The 24,292-nt window shown below is 38.9% G+C and overlaps 1 protein-coding gene across 2 annotated transcripts in view; it reads right to left on the minus strand.

The window, feature by feature from the left end:
• dop (microtubule-associated serine/threonine (MAST) protein kinase dop) overlaps window positions 1–24,292 on the minus strand; it is a 1,057,607-nt gene that overhangs the window by 413,136 nt on the left and 620,179 nt on the right. The gene's annotated exons all lie outside the window — the stretch shown is intronic.

Consider the following 24,292-nt stretch of genomic DNA (forward strand, 5'->3'; position numbering starts at 1 on the left):
TCACATCCTAAATTCTTGATAAAGCTAATTATATTTGACAATCAAGGGTTCGTGAATGAAAATTCCCCAGTACATAAGCAACTGTGAAACCAGCAAGTTCAAGTAACTGCATAGAAATAGGATTAATGTTAACCACTCATTGCTGTTAATATTAAGAGTATTATCAGTTTCATTTTGAACCACACAGACCTTCAAGCATAGTGCAAGAAATCTGATTATTAACTAACACAATTACCGAAGTGAGGACGTAACGGGATAATATTAACAAAATGAAACATCTTTTAACTCACTGCACGTGGGTCAAAATAATCACATACAATTAAGATATATTTAATTCTGTTACAGTAAAATTGAACCCTTAGACAAGTGCGTCCAGGTTATCTAAAATTTGCTGTTCCACCTTCAACCTCGAGGCAAATTGTTTTCATACATACATTAAGGATTTAAATCCTGCTTGTCTCTTTTCAATTTTTTTATTTGTGGAACCAGCTTCAACTACCTCTCTACCTATATGCACATTATTACTCATCATAAATAATGCCAACATAATTTATAGTTGTCATTATCCAGTTTCATTCCTATCACGTGATTATGTCAATTGATCAAGGTTACTGAATTTTCTCATTTGAAAAAAATACAAAAATGGAATTATTACGTGTGGAAGGAAGTTCATAAACTTCTATTGTCGGAGAACCATGACCCATTCTATCTGCATTTAACGCGCACATTCTCCCTCCCTGTACATGCATTGTCTTCATACTTTCCACGCAGTTTGGGAAACACATTTAAAAACTTCCCATCGTATTTCAGTAATTATGGAACTTGTGATGCTAGTAAAGTACTTAAAGAAATGTAATAGGTTAGGGTCTTATTTTCTATCCTATTTTATTGAAACATTATTTTCATGCAATTTATGTTCTTAACATAAATTGACATGTCCCATATTATAGCATGTACGAATATTATATTGTAACATGTATTGGAACTGATTTGAGTGTATTTTTATATAAGAAAAATCGGTTTGTTATTACTTCAGGTCATCCACACATTACCCGTCACTCTCATTTATTTAAATAAGCCCTAACATAGTAGACATACCGTAAGGTGTGCCTAGTTAGTTACATATCAAGATAATTCTATTACGTAGAATATTCGTTTACACTTAGTAGTTGTTACTATCCTGCCCCCCACACTTTACCTCCGCACTCGAGGTTCGGTGCACTTCGTACTCGGCTCTGATTTGTCTAGGGGTATCTTTCTTTGTACGACAATGCACGTGGGTTGCTACAAGTCAACATAATTATATAATTAACTACAAGAGACAACGGAAAACCTTTTGTGAAACCTTTATGATCAGGGGGATAAATTACCTTGTCCAGCGTTTGTGAAATTAAAAACGGAAATTTTGGATATTTTCTATAGTTTAATTAAAGTAAAATTTGAAGTATATACAAGTCGTATCCGAACGTTCATTTCTCTAATTATCGGGCCAAAACTCTAATTTTGATGTTGGAATCTCTATTGTTTGTACCTGGATGCTTTACATTTCATGAATTACATCTGAAGTACGCTTGTCACAAGGTAGACTCGCGTTACTCCAAGAAACGTCTTAACAGGCGCTAGGCCGCCCGACGTGTACATTTCTCAACCTCCACGGTGACAAGGCACTAGACTGCCCGGCGCACCGTAATTACTTCAAAATAACATCCAGTACAAACTACCTTTTTACCTGTAAATCGGACACCAAGGCACTAGCTTGCCCGGCAATCCAATATCTTACAGCATCCGTTTCGGGAGATCTGTCCTCCGGTCCTAGCCGACCGAAGCAAAAACAGCCTCTCCCTTCCAAGTCTCAGTTCCAACAGCCGACCTCCCCTACTCTCATCTGGGAGTTTATATACGTTTGGTTGGCGTCTGCTGCCAACCGCCCTTCTTTCAAAATTTTTAATCTTTAACAGCTAAACTGCCCGCCTTTCTTTTGAACGTTCGAAACACGAAGCAAGAACAGAGAGCTACATGGTGTTTATACATGGAAAAATACGAACCTAAAAATGCATAATAAATTGATTTACACTAATCAGACATATATATGTTTATACACTTGATTACCCAATTAATTAACATATTAATAAATATTTCAATAAGAAAAAAAACACTGTTGCCCTGACACGGGGGCAGGGTAACAGATTCCCCCTCCCCAGCGTTACAATTCAATCTGAAATTTAAATTTCAGTCTATGTGAATTGTCTTTCAAAGTTACTGAGAAAAGTTAAGCACTTTATCTGAAAAAAAAAGAAAAAAGTTCACTGAATAAGTTATTTTCACTACACGTCAAAACCGTCTCTCTGAAAAGAAGAGTCTCGATTTCACTGCACTAAATCCTAGTTCCACACGGATTTTCCTCCGGGAATCCTGGAACGTCCTGGACATCTCGGTCATCTGGTCATCAGTACTGCTCCCAGGTGCAGACGGACTCAGCTCCTCCACCTTCCAAAGCATATGTCCGGCTCCCGCTCTAGGGTCGACTCAGCCTCCTCGGTCCATCCGAAGAACTCCCGTCTCCTTAGTCCCCTAGTCCTTGCGTCTGGGACTTCTGCGGTACTTGGTTCGACTCCTGCCGAATTTCAGCTCAAATGCTTTCAAGGTTCTATCGTTCGATCACAGGACCCGACTTTAAAATGGCTTTCTAATTTTTCCATCTATAAGGAAACTTTCCCTTCCTTTTCCGGGCATCGAACTGCCATCCTTCAGCATTCTCTTACCGATTAAATTCTCATGTCTTCCTGTTGACAATTGTCAACACCCTTTATCGGCAAAAGGTTGACATAACATAAAATACAACAGTCCATAATTTTAAATCTTACATTCACATGAAATAAATTTACCAGAACTCAAATGTGTAGCGACAATAAATCAGGAACTTAATTACTACTGTACAAACTAGCAGTCTTCTACTCGGCTCCCTTTTCATCATTTTTCACAGTCCTTCTACCCCCTCCCCTTGAGATGGATTCTCAGGGTAGAATTTAGGGACGAGTGCTTTCCCTCACACTTCTCAAATTTCTTCTCGGAATGACCTTCAGCTGGTCAACGTTAGCCAGAACTCTCTTCCCCTCACCTTCCTTTTCCAAAACAACATTATTTGGAGTTGTGAAATTCAGAATTCTGTAGATCCCTTTGAATTTCGGGAAAAAGCACGAAGTTTGCTTATTAAAAGCAGACGAAATTCTATGCTCTTGAAGCAGTACTCGATCTCCGACACGAAGATTAACCCTTCTTCTGCCCTTATTGTAGGCCCTTGACGCCTTTTGCCTCGTCTTTTCTTCTTTTTCTCTTGCAAATTCGAAAGCCGCGGCCATTCTTTCCTTTAACTGCATGACGTAATCCATCTGTCTCTCCGCCGTGACGTCCTCCCCGGTTCCATCTTCTCTCTGAAGCTCCATTTTCCGAGTGTCATGCGGTGTGTACAAATCACGTCCAAAGAACAAGAATGACGGCTTCAATCCAGTCATCGAATTCGTTGCATTATTAATGGCAAAACTTATCGCGTCCAAATTTTCAGCCCACGACGAGTGCTCTCTGCAGAACTTCCCAAGTGCTTGCTTGATTATCTTAATAGCTGCTTCTGATTTATTTCCCTTCGGTCTATATGGCGTAATATAGACAGGCTTGCAATTCACAGAACGCAACGTTTGTGAATACAGTTTGCTTCGAAATACACTCTGGTTGTCACTGACAACGTATTTCGGAAATCCTGATTGAAAACAGTACTTCAAGAATGCTTGCGAGATCGTCCTCGCCGTTGTAGTTCTAAGCGGTGTCAAACTAATGTGCCTTGAGAACTCGTCTTGAATGACTAAACAGTACTTGTATCTCCCTTTCGTACTTGTAGGCAGTGGTCCAAAAATGTCCAGAAACACTTTGTATCCAGGCGCAGTAGGTTTCTTCGAGTTCATAAATCCCATCTTTCTGCTGTTGTCAGGATTATACTGAAGACAAGTGATACAACTTTTGCAATAGTTACTGACATCTTTGACTACTCCGTCCCAAGTATAATTCTCTAGGACCTTAAACAATGTCTTTCCATGTCCTAAGTGCGCAGATAATAAATCATCATGCGAAGATTTAAGTACTTCACTCTTCAACTTCTCTGGTACCCACAGCTTCAATCTGGAGCTAAACGGTGGATAAAGTCCAGTGTTTTCGTCAACGAAACGGTAAAGCAGTCCATCATCGTCGAGACAGGAATGTTGCAGATAAAAGTCAAATTTTCTCTTCTCTCGAGCATCCTTTATTTCAACTTCTTCTCCATTTAAACATCCAATTAATTTCGACAAGGAAGGATCACTCTGTTGTTCTCCTTTCCACATACCTTTATCGTTAAGATCTACGGGCGGCGAAGTTTCTTTCTGTCCGTCCGTCTGTTTTCCATTTACAGTGTTGCCAGCTGCATCTGTAAACATCGCTTCCGTTTTCCTTTTCTGTTTCCGGTCGAATTTCTGACACACTTTGCCTTCGACTTTAGGAATATCATGATGTTCCATTATCGTCCCATCAGGCATCTCTAATCTGAAATATCCTTCAGGCTTGATGTCCTCTATCGGATAATTCTCTTCTGCATCCGAAGATCCAATGTAATTCTCCCTCTCAGAGAATCCTGCTTCGATCCTCGACAGGTAGTCAACCGCTGTGTTATTTCTACCGGCAATGTATTTTACTGTAACTGGAAACCTGGTCACCCTGTTTATCATTCTGTTTATGTGACTCGGAATCTGAGAAGATTTCAAGATGTCCACGAGCGCAGAATGGTCAGTGTAAGCTATCACTTCCGGTGCTTGCAGAAAGTAATATTCAAATTTCTCCAGACCCATGGTCAACGCAAATAACTCTTTCGCTGTGACAGAATAAGAACGCTGAGTGTCAGACAGCTTCTTACTCCCAAATGCAACAGTCTGCAATTTTCTGGTATTATCGTCCTCCTGAGCGACGATATAGCCAAGCGCTATGTCAGAGCAGTCTACAAACAAGTGAAACGGTTTCGAAACGTCAGGAATCTTGAGATCAGGACTACTTACAATTGCATCCTTCAACTTCTGCAAACTTTCTTCTTGTTCGTTTCCCCAAGAAAATTTCCTATTTCCTTGTAACAAGTCCGTGATCGGTTTGGATATCTTTGCTTGGTCCTTTATGAAATCAGACAGAAAATTTAAGAAACCTACAAGTCTCCTAACTTGCTTGATATTTCTGGGACGCTGCAATTGCTCTGCCTGTTTCCTCTTACTTTCTGCACAAGATATCGTATTTTCTGAGATTGTAAACCCAAGAAAATCAATTTTCTTTCTGAACAGACGCGACTTTCGGTAACTAATCGTCAGTCCTTTGTCTTTCATCTTTCCCAGGACAGAATCCAACACTCTCAGTTGTTCTTCCTCGGTAGCGTTTGCAATCACTACGTCATCATAATAACATATTGCATCAGTTTGATAATGCTCTCCTAGCGTCTTCTGCATCAGTTCTGCAAGGTGAAAAGGTCCACTACGACAGCCATAAAATAACCTTTTGTATCTAAACGTCCCCATTTCTGTCAAGAAACCTGCATATTTTCTTGTATCTTCAGAAATCTGCATATTTGCAAATGCAAACGGAATATCCAAAACTGTAAATATAGTTCCCCCAGAAAGCTTACATATTGTCGACCTAATATCAGGTATTTCTCTACGTCTAGCCTCCAATCTCTTATTCAAGCCTTTGCTGTCGATGATCACTTTACATGTGTTATCTCTCTTCACATGAAGGATAGGCGGCGAAAGGTAATCTGTGTCACCCCTTTCAATGATCCCGTCTTCAAGCATCTGCTCAACAGCTTGATTCATTAATTTCCTCTTTTGCTCAGAAAGTGGCCTAGGTTTCGCTCGGAACGGCTTCTCGTTATTCACATCCAAACGAACCTCGTAATCCTTTGCTAATCCCGGTTTATCTTGAAAAACATCAATATGCCTTCTCAGTATGGCATTCAATTTCGGCTTGTTTTCCTCTGAGATATCGGTACCCTCCATCAACATGGCAATCCTTCTCTCTTCGTCAATCCCCTCCTCTTTGATGTCGCTGCTACGTGTCTCTGCTCCGCAAGCAGAAACGTTCTCTCGGACTCCTTCGACTCCATACGTGGTCGAACCCAGTCCCCTAGAACCAACAGCATCAACGCTGTCACGTGTCGGCGGTGAATCAAAAGGCACGATTTTCGAAAGATCAGGCTCAATTGCCCACCCGTTACGATGAATCATGGGTATAAGTCCCAGCTTAGCCATCAATGTCCTTCCCATTAACATTTCATGATTAGCATTAGATAACACAAATATCTGATCCCGAGCCTTGTGTCCGTGAAACTTAATATTCACGTAAGCACTCCCCAGAGATTCCACATTTCCTTCCGCAAGTATTACTTTCGTTTTGCAACCCTTCAATTTCACTCCATTTGTCTTCATTTTCTCGAAAACCTCCAAAGACACAAAGTTATTGGACGACGCCGTATCAATACATGCGTGTACTTCCACGTTAGCCACGTTGCATAAAACGATAGGTTCCCTTACGTCTTTTACATTTACGTTGTGAGGTGAAAAATTTTCCTTCCGCGTAAAATTTGCAGTTTCCACGCCACGAACTTGACAAATTCGTGGCGACTCTACGAGTTTTTTGTTACGTCCTTCCCACGTTCATTAATCTTGTTTTCCCTACGGTGATTTGAAGCTCTGCAACCTTTCTGTCCACAAGTGTAGCATAATTTATTTCTCTGGCAATTTTCCATCGAAAAGCGGTTCTGTTTGTTTTCATCCCTCACCGCAAGCCGCGAGGGTGGAGGGCGTGAAACCACATGTTCAGCCCTCAAGCGCTCGACTTTCGGGCGGTCAAAACCAATGCTCACAGGGTCCAAGAAAATATCAGATTTCTTTCTCCCCCTCTCCTCTTCGCATTCCTGGTTAACGGACTTTCTCAGCGCCAAGTTACGAATTTCGTCTTCCGAAACGAAAGATTTGAATCTCTGCCTTTCCAAAAACTCGGATTGTAGCTCTAGGGCGTACTCGCTCAATTCTCTCATAGAAGTGAATGTCTTGTTGTACAAATAATCCCTAAATACCGGATTGCAGTGCGACTTCACAAAGTCAATTCTCTCCTGCGCAGAAGCCGAATTCCTTATCCTGCTAAAATGCCTGTCAACTTTGCGAACGTATTCCGCCAATCCCTCGTTAGCAAGTTGAAACCTCTGAGACAAAAATAACTCTGCTTCTCTCTGATAATCCAATCCGTGAAAAGCCTGCAAGAATTTATGTCTGAATTGTGAAAAATCACCGAACGGTTCCGTGAACAAAAACCACTCTCTCGCTTCATTTCGTAACGAAAGAGGAATAAACTGCTTCAGAAGATCATCTTCAGCAATTTTCAGCGTTCTCGCGTAATCTTGAATCCTATCCAGATACGAAAAAGCATTTTCCTTCCCTACATTTCCCTCAAATGTCGGAAGCGGCAAACGAATTTCCTCCATTGTCACTCTTGGAACGCACCTCTGTTCCTCAACAACAGAAAGTTCTGTCGCGGTCGGGCTGGACCTACTCGAGTTACCAAGCGACATTCTTGTAACTTCCCCTTTTCTGTTTCGCAAGATCATCGGTTCGATCCTCGTCCGTTTCTCTCCTTACTTTCAATTCAAAAATCTCGTTCAATATCCTGCGACACGCCTCAAATAACTAAGTTCAATCGCCGACAGAGTCCCCAAATAAATATTCAATCCCGGACAGAGCCCACAAATAAATATATTACTATCCTGCCCCCCACACTTTACCTCCGCACTCGAGGTTCGGTGCACTTCGTACTCGGCTCTGATTTGTCTAGGGGTATCTTTCTTTGTACGACAATGCACGTGGGTTGCTACAAGTCAACATAATTATATAATTAACTACAAGAGACAACGGAAAACCTTTTGTGAAACCTTTATGATCAGGGGGATAAATTACCTTGTCCAGCGTTTGTGAAATTAAAAACGGAAATTTTGGATATTTTCTATAGTTTAATTAAAGTAAAATTTGAAGTATATACAAGTCGTATCCGAACGTTCATTTCTCTAATTATCGGGCCAAAACTCTAATTTTGATGTTGGAATCTCTATTGTTTGTACCTGGATGCTTTACATTTCATGAATTACATCTGAAGTACGCTTGTCACAAGGTAGACTCGCGTTACTCCAAGAAACGTCTTAACAGGCGCTAGGCCGCCCGACGTGTACATTTCTCAACCTCCACGGTGACAAGGCACTAGACTGCCCGGCGCACCGTAATTACTTCAAAATAACATCCAGTACAAACTACCTTTTTACCTGTAAATCGGACACCAAGGCACTAGCTTGCCCGGCAATCCAATATCTTACAGCATCCGTTTCGGGAGATCTGTCCTCCGGTCCTAGCCGACCGAAGCAAAAACAGCCTCTCCCTTCCAAGTCTCAGTTCCAACAGCCGACCTCCCCTACTCTCATCTGGGAGTTTATATACGTTTGGTTGGCGTCTGCTGCCAACCGCCCTTCTTTCAAAATTTTTAATCTTTAACAGCTAAACTGCCCGCCTTTCTTTTGAACGTTCGAAACACGAAGCAAGAACAGAGAGCTACATGGTGTTTATACATGGAAAAATACGAACCTAAAAATGCATAATAAATTGATTTACACTAATCAGACATATATATGTTTATACACTTGATTACCCAATTAATTAACATATTAATAAATATTTCAATAAGAAAAAAAACACTGTTGCCCTGACACGGGGGCAGGGTAACATAGTTGACTGTGCCCGTAAGTATGGTTCATGTATCCTAATATATTTTATATTTTATGTTTCATCAAGGTTTTTATAAATAATATGTAGCGTTGAGGCCCTAATTGTTTGAACTTCATGATTGTGAGCTATTGCAATTTTCTTGCCCACAATTGCTATTGTTAAACATTTTTTTTAAATGTATAGCTATACTTTAATAATATACAGGGTGTCCCACGACGGCGCAACTGGGAATTAAGAGTGGCGTTACTTTGTAACCGAAACCTGTACATACATAAGTCATACACCAAATGTTAGCCCTGTCCAAGTATATATTTTTAAACATAGAAACAACAAACGGGGTGCAGTGTTGTTCATGCAGTGTTGCCAAATGTAAGTGTAAATTTATTTTTCCACAAAGCATGGAAAATTGCATGTCAAACATTCGTACGGAAATTTGGACGTCAATTTCCACCTTGGGTAGGTGGACTATTTCGCCATCTATAGTTCAGAGAAGAAAACCGATCGTTTTCGCGTATAGCCAATCCTGAAATGCCTCGTAAAGGCGTACCGGTCCAAATGGATGTTTAAAAAAAATATGAGGTACAGTGGCAACACTGTTGATGTTTGAAGGCAACAAAAGGTGTGTTTAGTGATGGTCTATGACATGGAAATACTGGAAACAGGAAAAAAAGAAAATGAAAATTATGGTGAAAAAAGTGTTACTTACCTACTCCTGGCAACCATGCAATGCGCGTAACAGGCAGTGTAGCTTTACAAAAGATGTTGAAAATGACAACCATTTTCCCTGAGGCATTCATCAACACGTTTTATCATGTTGGAAGCAACTTTATGCAAGGTTGATTGGTTTATATTGTTAATGGCTGTGCAAATGTTTATTTTTAGATCATAAAGTGTTCTTGGGTTATTAATGTAAACTGTTTGTTTCAAATAACCCCACAGAAAAAAATCTGGAGACGTCAGATCCGGGGAGCGACTGGGCCATAAGTTTTTGCTTATAATGTGATCGCCAAAAAACTCTGCCAACATGTCTAAAGTTTCATTAGACGTGTGACATGTTGCGGAGTCTTGTTGAAACCAACAATCACGTTCATCACGTTCCAACAGAGAAATAAACTTTGTGATAAGGTCACGATAAACTATTCCGTCAACTGTTGTGTTGAAAAAGAATGGACCGATTATTTTTCTCCGCGAAATCGCGCACCACACACCGATCTTTTGTGGATGAAGTGATTGTTCATGTAACAAATGGGGATTGTTACTTGACCAGTGTCGAGAATTTTGACTGTTGACATATCCATTTAAGTGGAACCATGCTTCATCCGTGAAAAAAACCTTATCCAAGATATTCACACCATTGTCTCTAATAAAATTTCTAAACCACTGGCAGTATCTTATACGTGCACCTTTGTCTGCTTCCTTCAGTTCTTGCACAGCCTGTACCTTATATGCACGTAGGTGCAATTGTTTTAACGCTCGGTGAGTTGTTGTTTTTGATACACCTGACTGTGCAGCAAGTTTACGAACAGATTTCTTGGGAGATTGTGATATTCTCTGCTCCACATCCTGCAGCACACCTTGTGTCAAAACTGGTGGTTGTCTGTGGTATGGTTTGTCATTAACTGATCCTGTTTCACGAAATCTGGAAACAAGTCGATACATTGTCGAATTTTCTGGAACACTGTTATTCGGATATTTCTCGCGAAACACAGTTTTTACACTAGCGTACGATTTTGAACAAAAATAATGTTCCACAATGAACACCCTCTCTTCCAAAGAGTACTTCATTTCACAGAACAATTCTAATCTTCCCCTACGAACAATGCGAAATGCACGGCTCAAACAGTTCTGAGTACACAACTAACTGATTCTTTTGTTCTCGTTCGGTGGGCGCTCTTATCGCATTGCATGGTTGCCAGGAGTAGGTAAGTAACACTTTTTTCACCATAATTTTCATTTTCTTTTTTTCCTGTTTCCAATATTTCCATGTCATAGACTATCACTAAACACACCTTTTGTTGCCTTCAAACATCAACAGTGTTGCCACTGTACCTCATATTTTTTTTTAAACATCCATTTGGACCGGTACGCCTTTACGAGGCATTTCAGGATTGGCTATACGCGAAAACGATCAGTTTTCTTCTCTGAACTATAGATGGCGAAATAGTCCACCTACCCAAGGTGGAAATTGACGTCCAAATTTCCGTACGAATGTTTGACATGCAATTTTCCATGCTTTGTGGAAAAATAAATTTACACTTTCACTTACATTTGGCAACACTGCATGAACAACACTGCACCCCGTTTGTTTTTTCTATGTTTAAAAATATATACTTGGACAGGGCTAACATTTGGTGTATGACTTATGTATGTACAGGTTTCGGTTACAAAGTAACGCCACTCTTAATTCCCAGTTGCGCCGTTCGTGGGACACCCTGTATTTTTAATGTTAGTTTTACTAGTATGAAGTTCAAGGAAACGGACGAGTTGAGTTGAGTTTGGATATTGAGTTCATTTTGTGCACAGTAAGGCTAATCGGAACTGGACCTACAATTTAAAGCGGAATCCAAACCACTATGTGCCTCCACCACGTATCGAACCCGGGACCAAAAGGGACGATCATAAGGTTGAACACAGAGGGCAAATGTTCCCGTATGACCCTGGCCAGTACAAAAGAACACACATTACACTCTACATCAGTTTATAACAAATAGTTTTCATTTTCGACTTTGGAAAAAAGAAACTGGAAAACAACAACAAGATAAAAGATTACTCGGCTAGAATCAGTTTCGAAAAAGGGGGGGAAAAGAAAACTTTTTGGATCGAGAGAACTGGAAAACTTGCAGCTGCTACAAAACAACAATACAGAACTTGAGTAAAACCACTCTGTAAAGTCCCCCAAAGTCACCTTTGTGTTGTCGCAATAAATCAGTTGCGCTGGCATAGCTTTCATCTTTTACGAGCCCAAAACTGAAAACTTTCCCGCGGATCTAGCAATCCTCAGGAGCAGGAATATACATTGGGTTTGACGAAAATAACTTTTAAGCGAGGGGTTCTTTTGTGCAATGTTACATACGTGCTTCGACCAGTTCAGATATGATGATTAGGTTTCGTGTTCACAAAACGTACAATGTACATTCAGAAGTAAAAGCGCATTGATACAAATACCATATCTTGCTCATTTTTAGGAACAACTGAATTTCAACGAATTGTCTTAGTTGATTACAACGTAGTTTTCTTCTGGCCGTACACTGACTTCCTTAGTCCGAGAATGCTAACCATTCCTAAATTTTATGATCGACAAGTATGTTGGCTGTAATTCTGTTACTGAGCCTGATACCACTGACTGTCTCAGTACTTTCATTCCCCATCTATAGGTGCTCAGCTGGCTGGAAGAAGCAGTTTTGTGAGGTTCGTGCACCTCCTTGTAAATTTTACAAGCGATTTGCGTTAACGTGAATTTTTGTGTTATGTGAGATTTTTAAAGTTGGTATATCATCTGTTCTTGCAGTATATTCACTTAAGTAAATGTATAAATAAAACTGATAACACCATTAAGTCTTGTTTCCATGATAACCAAAAACTCAATATGCTGACCAAGGCAGAATTTATTTTATTTTAAAACATAAAGTAAACGTTACGTTTCAACCTTCTAGCAAGATCTTCTTCAGACTCTGTACCAAATACCAGGAATATATATATATATATATATATATATATATATATATATATATATATATATACACAATGGCGCAGGAACGTTTTTCATTTGGGGGGTACAAAATTCAGCCTCCCATATATATAAACACACATACTACTGCACCTAGAAATACATTTCGGGGGTCCAACCAAGTGTTGCAATAATAATAATAATAATAATAAATAATTATAATTATAATAATTATATCTAATTAAATTAAAATATTAATTAAATATGTAAGTTAATTAATATTGTATTGTTGTTATTACATGAATAGGTAAAAGTACAGATATAAAGAATATAAAAGAATATATTCATTATCTAGCTTACGTGTAGTTAAGATCGCCAAGATTTGCATAAAACAACTGCCCTGGCAAGGAATTTAATGTCAAATAGAAAAAAAATAATTGAATATTTATTGAATAACAAATAAGGAGTTAGATCCAATTAACGAAAAGTAAAGTTTCTAATTAATATTTTATGGATATTATCATTAGTTGTGTGCATAAATCTTTTAGAACCCTTCAAAGCCGTATGAGCCAAATTCCTTGACTTCCAATAAGTTAAGCGGAAATAAGCATCCCTACGAGACTCGGCAGCAAGCGGGCCGACATCAGCGCTTGTCTTTCCCGGTGAACGGGTCCGCGACAGTCGGTAGAGTCGGCTATTAAAATTATTGTTTTCATATTGTGTGCTAACCTTGACTACAGAAGGTATTGAAAATTATGTCCCTCTGCTGCAACACATTCCTGGCATCTCCCAAGGAAATTGGCATTTACACGTGCAAGTTCGTCTACTGTAATTCTCCCGATTTCTCGTACAATACTTTCTTTTAACTCACGGATGGTGTGCGGATTGTCTTTGTATACTTTATTTTTTTAGATTTCCCCATTTTTCTTTCCACTTTTATTCAGAACTGACGCTATTACTCTAAACTTTTTTACGAGGTTTAATATAGTGGTCCTATGTGGAACGGGAACACTAGGAAATTTCGTTGCAAAACGTGGTCGCACTTCTCCACAATTCCTCTTTCCGAAGTAACACTCAACAAGATAAATCCTTTGTTGTAATGTAAACTTTTGTGGTGCCATATTAAGCCACAAACTTCAACATACGGAGGACACAACATAATTTCCGAGGGAAGATTATACTGGCGTCAGTCTGCAACGTCAACAGAATGGGAAGGAGAGCGAAGGCAGGGAGAGCGAAAAAAAACAGACTGTAGCGTGCGACTGTCGCGGACCCGTTCACCGGGAAAGACAATCGCTGATGCCGGGCCGCTTGCCGCCGAGTCTCGTAGCGAATGTCAGGGAATTCTCTATAATATATGATAAACAATTATATTTTGCTTATTTATTTTTGCTTCTTGGTAAGTCTTTCGGGGGAGTGTCCGGACCCCCTCCTAAATACATCTTTGATACTTAGGTATAATGTTAAGCCATGGGAAATATTCTATTTTAGAACAGCACACACGAATGTCCTGTTATTTAATGCAAAATTTGCATAACTATTTTTTCTTCTTTTTTTCTTAGAATTTATGTTTTTTTAAAACAGATTTTAAAACCAGATAACAATTCTGAAACATATAAAGCTCTGGACTTCTTTCTGGCCTTATTTGAAATTAACGGAACGGAAAATCAGGAGTTCGAAATGTGAAAATTGCGAACAAAGATACATCTATTCATTTTAATGCAGGTTGAGATTAAAGGGGGTGAGGAGAACCTTGAGCCACCCCAACCAGGAATAATCATCTCCCACCCATTGAATATAGAAACCACATTATGAATACATCATACTTACAGAGTTACACTTCAGTTCAGTTCATTCTAATTTTAAATTCCCATAGCTACGCATAAAAATATCTTTAAACAATTTATGGCAAATGTGTACCACATCCAATGTCTTTTAGAAGCCATGTATTTGGTATTTACTCAGACATCTGTAGGGCGTTGTATTAAAAAAAGAAAAAAACTGAGTTGAGATGGTTCCCGACCAACTCGTAAGAAGTCTAACTTTGAAATATATGTGCATTTATTTGTTATACAGGGTGTCATTTTAATGGCGCCCACGGACCACAGATTCGTGTAGAGGACATCAAAACAAACAACTTTTCTCAGTAACATTTTTCACGTTGGTGCGTCAATTCGACGCTACAGCCCTTCAAAAAAGACCGTTTTGCCGCCTGGATGCTGGCAACCCAACACAACATTTGATCGTATCTGTGACGTCATTTCCTGCGGCGAAACAGCGCACGGTAGGGTTGCAAGGAACACACAAATTTTGTGAAAAATGACAAACTACCAACCACATTATTTAGCTGTAAAACGAAGCGAAAAACGCGTCCAGTAAACCGAACATCATAGCCTACCAGCCAGAAGATCAGCAGTCATCTCAGGGGAAGGGGGAAGTGAACCAACGACATGAGAAATGGTAAAAAACGTATTCAAAGTGAAGTGTCAATATCGGATTTTGTCTCAGCCTACATCTAAAATATCAACAACAATAACTTTTATTGTACTTACAACTTACATGTGGCTGTTTACGCCCAGCTACATGTCAATTATATTTGCAAATCTCGTTGCAAGGTTGATATCTACAGGTTTGTGTCCAGATGCCTTGTGGTACTTTGTGCTGATAACGAAGTATCTGAGGTTCACGTTGTTACATTACGGCTAAAACACGTACAACCACAGTAACAATCTAATGATGAATCAGTAGCGAATATACTGCCCTGTTCAGAGTTGCAAACTATTACATGTGTATCCGGTGAACCTCGCACGGCCACTGTCGCTCCCGTGGAATGCAGAGTCAGCTTCATGTCGCATAACCAAGTTGACACGGAGTGCTGACGCCGGTATCTTATCGGGCGTGTGTCCTCAACACATAAATGCAACCACGGCGAGATAAATAAGGAACTACAAAACCTCTTATAGTAAGTATATATTAGGAATCGACATCCACTAAATTAATGAACTAGCCCAGTATTTCAGTGCATTTAACTTCCAAATAGCAAATTCTCCCCACACACTACAATAAAGCCTGATCTGGAAACCAGACAGGGAACTTGCGTCCGTGCAGACTAATCCAAGTAATCATTCACCCCAATCTAAGCTCTCACCCCATCATACTCTCCCCTCAAGCTTAAAACAGTTCTGGATACGAGAATGGTTGTCCCTCCTGTACATAGCATTTCCTATAGTACTATCTATACGATAACTAAAACTAACCAATAAACTAACATAAACTAATCCATAACTACTATTAACAAGTTTAATTAACTACCAATCATACAAATGCACAGTAAATTTCCAAGAAATCTTTAAGACTTGTTCCGGTCACCAGAACGGTCTATTAAAATAATACAAACTAAAAATTATTAAATGTAGCTATGTATAGAATCTCCATGTATTTTATTTTATTTTTTTTGTAATTGTATTTTATGTATGAAAATAAAGATGAGAAGAAGTAGGATAAAAAGGCGGGGGAACCGTTTAAATCCAGGAAACTGACGTCCTGGTTTATTTAAAGGTACCAGGACATTAGGAGCATACCCTCGAAAGTCCGCGGGTGGAGGCGGGCTACTTCGGGAGGTTTCCCCCTTTAGATATGTATATGTATATGTGTATGTGTATGTATATGTGTATGAATATGTATGTGTGTATACATTCTAAAGGTCAATAAATATGTATCCGATGCGTAGATAAACACAGTCGTCGGAGAGTTTGTTTTACTACTATTTATATCCCTGTATTTTCAACCATTTTTGTCACTTCCCTCTAAATGCCCTGAATATACATTATATTATGTGTTGCTTACCTTTGGAATTTTGAGTTCTTTCATTTCTATTTTGTCATTTGTTCAGTGTGTCACAGACAACTAGTATCAGAAGGACGAAGTGGATAGACTAAATTGTAGATGCCAACTTGGTAACTATATTTGCAAATATTTGACATGCAAGCTGATACAAAATTCGATATGACCACTTCCACTTGAATTCTATTTTCTTTCTACCATTTTTCGTATCGTTTGTTTACTTCCTGTTAGGTTACAGAACGTGTTTTCTCCATTTGTTTTACGGTATAATGTGGCTGATTGTAGCTATGTCATTTTTCACAGAATATGTGTGTTCCTGGCAACCCTGTAACGCATCGCTTCACGAAGGGATATGACGTCACAAATGCAATCAAATGTTGTGTGTGGTTGCCAGCATTCAGGCGGCAAAACGGGCTTTTTTGAACGACTGTAGCGCCGAAACGACGCTCCAATGAGAAAAATGTTACTGAGAAAAGTTGTTTGTTTTGATGTCCTCTATACGTTTCCGTGATCCGTGGGCGCCATTAAAATGACACCCTGTATAATTAGCTGTACCTAATGACACTCTTCAAGCACTAAAAGTACTATCATTACATATGCAAAACTGAAATCCTTCAGATGTCAGAGAAAGCAAGGAAAGGCATACGCTCAAAATGTGTTTTCTTTTTCGTTTCAATCTTTGGTGGACAATATGAAGAACCGCCCAAGGTCTCTTTTCGTATGTAGTGGTATTAAATGCAGATACATGCGTGTGTTTTAGGGTGACATGTCAATTTCTCGTTTATTTGAAAAGGTAAACTTTAATGTAAGCAAAAGCATGTGCGCGCACAGTTAAAGATTTTCGCATCTACAAAGAAAATCCAAAACACATTCCCACCTCGCCAGCCTCCGTGGCGGAGGGGTTGGTATAACGCGCTTTGACGCCAGAGGTAGGGCATGTGAGTGAGTGTTCATCAATTTTATGATATCATCGCCCATCCTCATTGCGATTAGCCAAAAGTGGCAGAAACGCGAAGTAAAATAAACCAAATAAATCAATCAAACATTCTCATCTCACTCAAAGACCTTGCGAATCCAATCCAAAATTTACCAATAGAACCTGCAGTGAGTTTCATTTAGAGTAGAGGCGGCAAATGTGGAATACCGTTTTTGTTTTGAACTATAATTACTTTATTTGTGCACATTTTGATATGAAAATTCAACAAAAAAATACAATACACATTCCTTTTTTTAAAAAAAACACTCAGAATATTTGAAATAATTACCGTGCTTTTGAAGAAAAAAACATTACTGAATAAAGTGCGAAATGTCAACAAAATGAAAGTGGGGGGTAATGTGGAATACAGTATTCCACATTACCCTCATAATTAGAGATTACACAACTTTGACACTTAGCCATATTGTTCTGTTCATTTATGTTAATCGCAAAAATCGCAAATAAACACATCTCCCTCTGATGCACTACAGAGCTCATGGGCCCACAATTCACACAATAAACACTGGATCCACTTACTGCCTGGAACAACAGTCGACCAATTCTCTCCACAGAACAAGCACTCAGTGTCTGGGTTCCTCGGACCTACACTTTCCCCAATCACACTACAATGATCAGAGGTGATTCCATCACTTTCAATGGTCGATTCACTTGTTGTACGTGCAATGTCTTCCTGCTTCTTGCCACGCTGCGTTCTGGATTTTGCCATTTCATCTTTTCCTTTCCCTTCACACTGATTTGATTCCTTGAAGATACATCTCTTGCACGAGTTGCTTTTCTTTGACTTCTTCTTTTCTGATTCATGAAGAGAGTGTTGTAGAGAATGTTTATAAGGTGTTCCTCTGAGTACAGTTGACGAAGTGGTTCTGCATCCCCTCTTGGATTGTGCATTACTTGTAGTTGGAACTCGAGATATATCCCATTGTGTTACTGCATGGTTGGATTGAGTTGATCGGCGAGTGTAGACAGCATTTGTAGACTTTTCACTTGGTGAAGTTGTTTCCTGTACAGGCGGTGTGGGATATTCAGTTGGCGAAGATGTGGATGGTTGTGGATTAACACTATCAGGAGGTAGAGAGACGTCATTATTGGCTGTGTTGGTAACTCCGATGAAATCACTATCCCTAAAAACGTTTGGGTTCAGGGGATGAATTCCTGTGCATTTGAATCCATTAACAGCAATCTCGCCCCACTGAGCACGTAGGTAAGCTCTGGAAAAGAGTTCTCCTACGTCAAAATGAGTTGCTCTTCTCCCATGGTTACGGAGAAACAATCTCAACTCCTCGTTGAAATATCTCTTCAGAGGGCCCAAGAATGTTCTATCAAGAGGCTGTAGCTTATGTTTCGAGTGTGGTGGCAAAGAAATTATAACAACAGATTCTTCCAGAGCTAGGTCAATAACCTCAATATTCCTGGTGTGGCTGTAGTGGCCATCAAGTATGAGGAGTACTGGGTCATCTTTGCTTGGCTTCACTTTACTGATGAAGTGACGAAACCAGTTAGTGAATATTGAGTTATAACACCATTCAGCCTTGTTTCCATGATTATGAAAAAATATAAATATGCTGACCAACGCAGTAATTTATTTTATTAAAAACATAAACTAAACGTAACGTTTCAACCTTCTAGCAAGGTCTTCTTCAGACTCTGTACACCCCCACAACATGATAAACATTCTCTGCCATTTTGCTGTACCTTATAACTGCATGCAGGAAGTCATAAAACTATAAAAATGTGATTTTAACAAATTTTATCAAGACCTGAAAAAGAGAGGGTAATGTGGAATAGTATTCCACATTAACAACCCTCACCTATTCCACATTACCCGCTAACTACTTTTCTTTTTTAATCTTAAATTAGATAATAACGGAAACTTCCAGGACACCTAATTGACAATGCTTATTTAGCTACGACATTGGTGAACAATGTCACATAGAACACTTGCAGAAATCTTACCTTGTGTTTGCTTTGTGTGTACAAAACGACGGTGACGAAAAAAAGTCAGCTACCTCCAAAACAGCTTTATGTACTCTGTCAGTAAACATTCACAGTGGATGGCGGGGGTTGCTTCAGTGCTGCCATCTGTACACACCGTCTGATAGTTCTAAACTACCCCGATAGATGGTAGACGTATGTAGTTGTAAATATCATGGTATTCCACTTTTGCCGACCATTCCACATTCGCCGCCTCTACTCTATCTCGTGCATTCATCTGACTAATGTAATTTTCTTACATATTGACTTTAGGGTTTAACTTAAAATGGCGTTGTGTTTGTGTTGCATTCGATACCAATATTAGATTTTAAGCAATTAATGTCCAATATAAAAGAGCTGAACCCTCTAAGAACGAAAAATCAATAATCGACTACATAATCATAAACAGAGACCAAATGAAATATATAAGAGATGCAAGAGTTTCGAGAGGCCCAGAAATTGGCAGTGACCACTATCTTCTTACAATGAAATTAGTAACACAAGTTAAAGAAAATAATCTTAAGACAAAGAAAAAGCATGTGTCAGAATCTCTCAAAAGTTATAAGCTGAAGGAGAAGAAATATCAGGATATCTATAAAGAGAAAGTCAAGGATAAAATAGAAAAGCTAGGGACAGGAAGGGATACAATAGATTTGGAAGAAAGTTGGATGAATTTCAAGAAAATAGTGCTAGATGCAACAAAGGAAGTATGTGGCACATACAGAATAGGAATAAAGAAGAAGAGGACCCCATGGTGGACAGAGGAAGTAAGAGAACAAGTGAAACAAAAGAAACAAGCATGGCATAAATATTTAACAACAAAAGACAAAAAAGACTACCAAAAATACAAATTGGAAAGACAACGTACTAAAGAAATGGTCATTCTTGCAAAGAAAGAAGCATGGGAAGAATTTGGTAAATTTATGGAAAATAATTATAAAGAAAACAAGAAACTGTTTTATAAAGTGTTAAAAAATATGAGGAAAGATAAAGAATGTCCACTGAAATTCATCAAAGATAAAAATGGGAAAATGTTAACAGAAGAAACAGAAGTTATGAATCGGTGGAAGGAATATTTTATGGAATTGTTAGAAGGTACAAATTTGGAGGAACAAGCTGATGAAACAACTCTAGAAGTTATATTGGAAGAAGATGACACAATTAAGGAAGAAGAACTTAATAATGCCATAAAAAAGGTACAAATCGGTAAAGCTGCAAGTCATGACAGGATTTCACCAGAAATGGTTAAATATATGGGAAGTACAGGAAAGAAATTATTACTCCATACTATTAACCTTGCTTGGAAATACAAAAAGACACCAAAAAACTGGAGAATTGCAGTGATCACACCAATATTCAAAAAAGGAGACAACCGGTTATGTTCAAATCACCGAGGAATTTCATTGTTGAGTGTCCCAGGTAAAATCTATGCAAGAATATTGGAATATAGACTCAGGCAAGAAATTGAACACCAACTAGAAGAAAGCCAAAGTGGATTTAGACCAAATCGAAGCTGCCAGGACTTAATTTTTACACTAAGACAAATATCAGGAAAAGTGATAGAATATAATAAAGAAATTCATATGTGTTTCATAGATTTGGAAAAGGCATTTGACAGGGTACCTTGGATTAAATTATGGGAAGTGCTGCAAAGAAGAAAAGTGAATGATAACCTGATCGCTAGCATACAGAGCTTTTACAATAACTGTTGTAACTACATCCGTACAAGTAACATAAAATCTGATGAATTTTATACATCAACTGGAGTAAGACAAGGCTGCATTTTAAGTCCACTTCTATTAATAATTTTAATTGATGAAATTACAAAAACTTGCAAAAGAAAGATTAAACCCTTTACTGTTGGGAATTGGCTCATGAGACCTGTACAAATATCAGAACTAGCTTTTGCAGACGATCTAGTTTTATTTGCTAAAACTGAAAAGGACTTAGAATATAATTTAGATGTATGGAACAGAGAACTACAAAAGGTAAACATGAGAATTAACACCAGTAAAACAAAAACAATGATAATAAGTAGAGAACATAGAACTCATACCATTAAGATAGGAGGTGAGAGCTTGGAACAAGTAACAAAGTTCAAGTATTTAGGGTCTATAATAAGCAGCAGTGGGAAAATAGATGAAGAAGTAAATAATAGAATTGCTGCAGCAGGAAGATTATATCATGTTCTAAATAGAAACTTCATAAATAAAAAAGAAATTACGAAGGAAACAAAGTTGACAGTTTACAAAACAACGTATGCACCTACACTAATTTACGGGTGTGAATCATGGCCACTAACAACTAATTATTCTAGCAAACTTCAAGCAACTGAAATGAGATACCTAAGAAGAATAGAAGGAAAAACAAAACGAGAAAGAGTAAGGAATCAGACAAATTCGAATGAGCCTTAAGACCCAACCTTTACAACAACAAATAGAAGCGTCGCAGTTGAGGTGGTTTGGTCATGTTCACAGAATGAGTGAAGAAAGGATACCTAAAAAGATATGGCAAGCTAAAGTAGATGGAAAGAGACCAAAGGGAAGACCAAGGAAGACCTGGGACGGCTGGATGGAAGAAGTTTTGAGGAGAAGAGGATTGGATACCAACAGGGCAAAAATGTTAGCCAGGGACCGAGAAGGATGGAGAGCTCTTTGCAAAACCTCTACACCTGACGGTAGAAGAGGATCGACTAAGTAAGTAAGTAAGTAATATCCAATTATAATTATATCTTATACATAGGTAAAAATAATCCCCCCCTCTGATAATATCGCAAATTGCGCCTTGTTTAAATGTCTAGGAAAGATTTCATTTCACCTAGGAATGATATCGCGATGCGATGAGTAGAAAATTGTCACAGCCTTATTTCGTCTCCTGTGTGGCGAGGTCCTTCTCGTTCTTGTTTGTGTTGATTTTTGTTTCGGTTTCCACTCGGAAGTCATTAAAACTTATTCTAGATTATCTTCATGCTCAGATAGGCTAATCGGGACTCTATTTTCAAAATCTCTTATATATAGGTTTAAGTATAGTTTTCCGAACACCCCTTTACAAAGTTATGAAAAATATGGGTGAGGTACAGCAGTACATTGTACCCCCCTAAGTTGGTCTGTAGTGTCTCGTCTCGTTCGTGTAAGTATTTCGTTTTGGAAAATTCCATTTTAAATATTGAAAAGAAAATGGGATCAGTCATATACCCTTCTGATGAAGATTTGTATCTTATCTTCGAATCGACGCGACCATTTCTTTAGAAAAGTGTACCCCCCCCCCTTACGCAAAGGAGCATTCATCTGCAGCGTGATTTTCTGACAGCAAATCTGATTCCATCGTTTCACACACATTTTAAACAATTTTTATCTCCTTAAAGAGGTTTCCATTAGGTCAATGAACTAACTAGTAGCAACCACAATGTAATAGTGGAACCACAAGCAAAACAACCTGCGTACACCCGCGACTCCTGTGCACCGTACTCCCGCGAGGAGGGGAGGGGGAGAGTGGACCATGTTTCCTTATGGCCCGAGCTGAACGGAAGAGGGGAAAGGTGCGCTGGGACGTTTCGTCCAAGGTTTTTTCCTTGTGGTCGCTCAATAGTAGAGTAAGTTTAGAATGGTTTGAATTTCTGTGGTAAGGAAGATAATGTTTATAAGTTATAAACAATATCGATACACTTTTTTATTGCGCGAACTGAAATAGGTTCTTTTAACAGTAGCACCTTGCGTCTGCTGTCAAATTACCAAGGGGGGGTACAGGGGGTACAACTCGATCTACGGATTTAGGGGGTACAGTACCCCCTTCAAAAATTTAGGGGGTACAATGTACCCCTGTACCCCCCGTTCCTGCGCCACTGTATATACACCAAAATCACTCCCCTCCAGACACAATCCAGACACAAAATTATTAGAAAGTTGTTTATCTGGAACATTCCTTTCAGGATGTTCCAGCAGATGGCCTTCTCCTGTCAACTGTTGTTTCACCTGACAGGCGATTTAGATAAACATTTCCTTTCATCTGGAACGTGGTTGGACTCCTTACCTCACGCTCTTTTTCCTTATTCTTTCTTTCTTCATTCTTCTTCCTTCTTCTCTCCTCCTTCGCTCTTGTCCTTTCCACTCTATCTAACACCTTCTTCCATTCTTTGTTTATCTTCAGTCCCCCATTTTAGTTCATTGTGTCTTCTTCCCCGTTCTTCTCTATTTCCTTCCTTGGCCTCCTTCCATTTTCCAGCCAATAAGAATATCGTTTCAGCGTGTTCTTTGAAGGATTGGTGATCTTAGTGTGTGTGTCTTCTTTTCTTCTTTAAGTTTGAAAAGAAACTGTATGTATCTGCTTAGTAAAATGTCAAAATATGGCAAAAAGATGTCACTAACCCTATGGCAACTGCGGGTCTAGATTCATCAACGTTATTGGTTTCTTGCAAACACACTCCTGTAGGATACCTTTTCATGGAGTGCAATAAGGAATAGTGAAAGTTCACACCAGTGTTTTTTGACACTTTGAGAAGATAAGTCCATAAATCTTCAAAATAATACATTTTTTAACACAACTAACATTCAATCAGTATTTTAAATTATGTTTGGTATGCGAAAATGTGGTTGAAAAAAGGACCCTACTTTAATTTTTTATCTTTCAAGCATTTTCAACCAGCTTAATAGGGAACCTAACTGCATTATATCTCATTTATTTGATTATATCCTGGTATCGTGTCATTCTAAAGAATGAGGGGATCTGAACCAGTGTTTGTGCAATTAATTGCTAGGTGATGTAAATTACTCATCATTCATCCTCTGATGAGAGCACTCGTCATTGGCATGACGAGATAACGCTTGGCAATGCGAAAGGTACAAAATCACACTAAGGAACTAAACTGCAGAAAAGACAATGGTCACTCGTTGGGTTTTGTGAACCTTTGAACCTGAATCATGGCTGGGTGTTAGGATAATTACCTGTCTATCTGAAGTATTAGGCTGAATAGAATATACGAAGTCCTCTGTT

Source organism: Lepisma saccharinum, chromosome 2, assembly GCF_977018435.1.
Source record: "Lepisma saccharinum chromosome 2, izLepSacc3.1, whole genome shotgun sequence".
NCBI classification, from domain to species: domain Eukaryota; kingdom Metazoa; phylum Arthropoda; class Insecta; order Zygentoma; family Lepismatidae; genus Lepisma; species Lepisma saccharinum.